At 36.7% G+C, this 5,415-nt stretch overlaps 1 long non-coding RNA gene across 1 annotated transcript; it reads left to right on the forward strand.

The window, feature by feature from the left end:
- The first annotated feature begins 3,124 nt into the window (after window positions 1–3,124).
- On the forward strand, window positions 3,125–4,804 carry LOC117781841. The gene is made up of 2 exons (XR_004617207.1): window positions 3,125–3,286; window positions 3,681–4,804. It is a non-coding gene; the product is annotated as an uncharacterized LOC117781841 (long non-coding RNA).
- Window positions 4,805–5,415: the final 611 nt, after the last annotated feature.

A 5,415-nucleotide genomic window follows, 5' to 3' on the forward strand; every position in this document is an offset into this window, starting at 1 on the left:
TTTACTTTTTTCTTTATTTTACTTTACTTTATTTTTAAATTTTGTTTAATTTAATTATATTATTCTTTTTTAATATTAAATAAATTTTAATTTACGTATTTTTAAGTTTAATTTCTATCATTTCTTTCAATGTTCGACTTGTATAATTTTTTATGTATGACGATCTTTAAGTTTCTTTTAATTAGGCACAATGCGCAAATAAGTATTGATCAATTTAAACAAAAACAACAGTGGCTGGTTTCTTCTTGGCGGCACAGGGGGCACAAAAAAAAATTCTCTTGCAGCTCTTCTTTATTTTGGCAAATATGTGGCGGGCAATTGGAGTGGACTCACTCGTGGTCCTCCTGCTACGACAATGGTTGTTGAGATGCTCTCCTACGCTGACGGAAAACTTGGCTCAATACTGCAGCTGTTAGGCGCACTTTGCCTCGACTCTGTCGGAAGTGGCCACTGCCGTCACTAGGACACACTGGGAGTCGTCGCTGCCAGCAGATGTTGCAGAGTACGCGACACGGGGCACAGCTCATAGATGGCCTTCGTTAGCGACTGCTCAGTTCACCACAACGAAAGAATGGAATTTTTGGATCGGCACAGGTCGCGGGAACACGTCTTTGATGACACGGGAGCGTAGAATTGGATCTTGCGCCGCTCAGCGTGCAGAAAAACTCGACGAATCCAGACAATTTATCTAAGAAGACACCGTCGTTGACCGCTGTAAAACTCGAACTCTTGGTCTGCATATTCTGAGGCAACGTGGTTTGATGTAAAAGTTTTCAATCCCTTTTGCTCCTATTCATTCCACCGTTGCTGCAGTTTGAGTCCAATTTCACTCAATTGCTTCGAAGGGGCATAAAGGGGTATACGCATATGCGCTGCTTCTTTTTGAAGTTGCTTCCTGTCTTCGTCTAGCAAAACGTTTGGAGTTGCCACACAGACTATTATCTATTGATAACTAGGTGATAACTTCCAAAACGCACTTTTGAAAGCATTCCAATTCCGACGAGAAGTAGATGCTAAATTTTATAGCTCTAGCTTCAATAGATCCAGGTGTTTATACGCACAGTAACATAGCTCCTCATATATTTTCTCGGTTAATTAACCGATATGGATGAAATTTTTTAAGTTAACTATGTACAAACAAATTATAGCTATTCTTATTTTGAACAGATTTCGATATAACTACCGTGTCGACAAGGACACATTTATGATGATTTTTCATTTAATCGAAGAAGACCACAAACACTGCAAAAGTTGGCACTTAATGAAAAATAGAAGTGCTGCATTAACTTTTTATACCCGTTACTTTTTTAATTTACACTAATCTCTTTACTGCTAAGAGCTGCAATTTTGTCAAGTTAAACTAATATTATTTTAATGTTAATTTAATATAAAAAAAACGCTATCAAAATAACATATTCAAAACTCTGAGTAACTTTAAATCGATTCGAAAACTAGATGCCATAATGACATAATGCACTAGAGATTTTATAGACATTTTGAATAGTTAAAAATCATGAATTAAAACCTTTGTAATATTGAAATGTGCAAATACAGATAGTTATCAAATTGATTGACCTTTCCAAAACACTAACACTTTTTATGAATAACAAGCTTTGTACTAGTGATCTTGATCAAATCTCCGCCCAAAATGATGGAGATTTAAATATCATCTTGAACTGGGGTCTGTGTCACCTAAAATCTCTTAAAGTTAATTTTTGGTTGGTTTTAGGTTGGTTTCGATTTCTGTTGCACCCCCGAATATGTGTGAGTTTTTAATAAAATTTTCGATTTTGGCTGCGGTTGACACTTTTGAGGAACCAATATAATAAAATCAAACAAAATGTTTTTAATTTGATTATTCAAATTCATATAATGATGCTTACCTTTTAAAATTAATACTCTGACAAATATGTAAATTCTCGATACTTTTATTTTAGGTACAATACTTTACTCGATTTATATTTATTTGGTTGTTTAAGTGCAGCTTTAATTTTAACTTATTTTAAACTACTTGCACAAATGAAATATATTCAAAAATATTTAACACTACGCTTTTTTATTCACAAAATTTTGGTTGTGTCCATTATTAATATTTGATTTCAAGTGCACTCTAAAAGCAAGGTATCCCCTTTATATGAGTAAAAGGGAATATTCACCTATTCCATCGGTTTTTTGAGTCGGTTAACTCAAGACAGTGAAATGCATACAAAAATAATAGAGTGCTGCCAGATTTGATGAGAAATTAACCGATGGTATCTCTGTGTGAAAACCGATGCGAATATTGTGAATGGCAAAATTACCGTCGATGAAAAGTGTCGGTTAAAAGTCCCCGTCTAACGCCTGCTTTTACAAAAAATTATCAAAATCAGCTTAATATATGCATCATTTACCTTCAACAGAGACAAAGGGTTTAAGTACTATGTACTTGTATTATGAAATAAACTCATCAATAAATGATTTGATTTTTTCTGCAATAAATAATTAAAACATAAATAAACCATAATGAGAATCGCCAAGGGATAAATTGTTGTAGGAAAACGTCCATAATTTACTTATTTTATTGAAAAGTTTGTTAAAATTGATCCGCCTGCTTCTGTTTTAAGAACTGTGCTATGAACTGCTTTGTGTCTCGGTGGGCCGCGCCGACTTGCTCATCGGAACCCCTGACGGGTGCGTTTCCATCCCTGGCCCGCAGTTCACACAATCGATAACTCGTCGCTTACTGCAAACAGCTGCAGCTCAACTACCATCACTATCGACAAAAAGATAAACAAACTACACAAAAAGGAACGACAGCGACGAAAACTGCAACAATAAATTCAACAGGTAAGTAAAATTCACAAAACTACAAGAAAACAACACTAATCCCTCTATCGTTCAAACAGGGCCCATTTGCAGGACCCGGGCGTACCCTCCCTTCCTGAGACGGCATACATCCCTCGTCTCCCATATGTTGTCCACCCGTACGGCCCAATCTCAGCCTGCGTTGGACATAATGTTTCCCCTCCCCTTCCACAAAAAACTTAGCCGGATATCATCTTCATTTTCATGGCAAGTATAATTTAATGTTCTTAATTTTCAATGACATCAAAATTAATTTTTATATTCTCTATTTACAGTGTTCTTTAAATATTCGGCAAGACAACAATGAGGATGAGAAAAACCAACATAGCAGGAACGCCACGATGTTGCAAATACAACAAACTTGCCGGAACTGATGTGGCAAGATGACAATGCGGAGACGTCGCGGGAATAAATATATATATGTATGTTTCTATTCATGCAGGTGAGTTTGTGAACGTTTGTTTGTTTTATGTTTTATGCAAGTGTTAGTGTGAATATGTTTTGTTATGAATATATGTGAATGTAATGTAAATATAAATCGCTTAATTCTACCTTAACCTGCCCAAAGAGCTCTCTGGGTGGTTTAAGGGGCGATATGTGTTTTTGTTTAGAGTAATATATATATATCTATGTATTTACGTTTTGTGCTATGAGTTTACGAGATTATTATTGTGTTGTTCCTAAACTGTTATGTCTTACTATACACAGATATTATTTTTATTTACTTTACTTTACTTTTTTCTTTATTTTACATTACTTTAATTTTAAATTTTGTTTAATTTAATTATATTATTCTTTTTTAATATTAAATAAGTTTTAATTTACGTATTTTTCAGTTTAATTTCTATCATTTCTTTCAATGTTCGACTTGTATAATTTTTTATGTATGACGATCTTTAAGTTTCTTTTAATTAGGCACAATGCGCAAATAAATATTGATAAATTTAAACAATAACAGCAGTGGCTGGTTTCTTCTTGGCGGCACAGGGGGCACAAAAAAAAATTCTCTTGCAGCTCTTCTATATTTTGGCCAATATGTGGCGGGCAATTGGAGTGGACTCACTCGTGGTCCTCCTGCTACGACAATGGCATCTCAACGATGCTCTCCTACGCTGACGGAAAACTTGGCTCAATACTGCAGCTGTTAGGCGCACTCTGCCTCGACTCTGTCGGAAGTGGCCACTGCCGTCACTAGGACACACTGGGAGTCGTCGCTGCCAGCAGATGTTGCAGAGTAAGCGACACGGGGCACAGCTCATAGATGGCCTTCGTTAGCGACTGCTCAGTTCACCACAACGAAAGAATGGAATTTTTGGATCGGCACAGGTCGCGGAAACACGTCTTTGAGGACACGGGAGCGTAGAATTGGATCTTGCGCCGCTCAGCGTGCAGAAAAACTCGACGAATCCAGACAATTTATCTAAGAAGACACCGTCGCTGACCGCTGTCAAAGTCGAACTCTTGGTCTGCATATTCTGCAGCAACGTGGTTTAATAAAAAAGTTTTCAATCCCTTTTGCTCCTATTCATCCCAACGTTGCTGCAGTTTGAGTCCAATTTCACTCAATTGCTGCGAGGGGGCATAAAGGGGTATACGCATATGCGCTGCTTCTTTTTGAAGTTGCTACCTGTCTTCGTCTAGCAAAACGTATGGAGCTGCCACACAGACTCTACTCGCCGCATTTGCCGATTTTACCTATCGATAACTAGATGAGCGACCCCCCACCCAAGATCCTATCCAGCTGGCACAAACGATAGGCGGCAAATACATAACAACTGTTAACTTGAGTGTTCCCAATGTATGCATTATTATAATCTATAATATAGAATAATTTGAAGACCAATTGCATAGCTTAAACAATGTTAAAATTTTCCTTTTCTTTTATATAAAATAAATGTAAATGTATATAAAATAAATGTCTGGACACTGCATTTTGCTCTGCCGCAGCGCTGCTCGCATACCTACAGTGTAATACAGGAATGGGCCCCAAGACAATCACGATATTCTCACTCCTTTCACAGCCATATCTGCGTCTGTCACCTTAAGTCTCTTAAAGTTGATTTGTGGTTGGTTTTAGGTTGATTTCGATTTCTGTGGCACTCCTAAATATGTGAGTTTTTAATAAATTTTACGATTTTGGCTGCGGTTGACACTTTTGAGGAACTGCCCATATTCATATTTTACCCAATTTAATAGTGATGCTTACCTTTTAGGCAAAATACTTTATTCGATTTATATTTATTTTTTGTTTAATTGCAGCTTTAATTTTTTACTAATTTTTAAACTACTTGCACAAATGAAATATATTCAAAAATATTCAACACTATTCTTTTTTATTCACTAAAATTTGGTTGTGTCTATTATCAATATTCGATTGCAAGTGCACTCTAAATGCATGGCATCCCCTTTATATAAGGAAACAGCACAAGCACGCTGCCGAAGCTAGAATATACTCGGCTATTTACACAGACATGAACCGAAGCTATGCCGAACGAGAAGTATTTGCGCGTTACCCTGCGGTTCGGCTGGTGTTGAGGAATCACTCAATCTCCGTGGTGTGTCACTAGTAGC

The sequence above is a fragment of the Drosophila innubila genome (assembly GCF_004354385.1).
Source record: "Drosophila innubila isolate TH190305 chromosome 2L unlocalized genomic scaffold, UK_Dinn_1.0 4_B_2L, whole genome shotgun sequence".
Taxonomy (NCBI): domain Eukaryota; kingdom Metazoa; phylum Arthropoda; class Insecta; order Diptera; family Drosophilidae; genus Drosophila; species Drosophila innubila.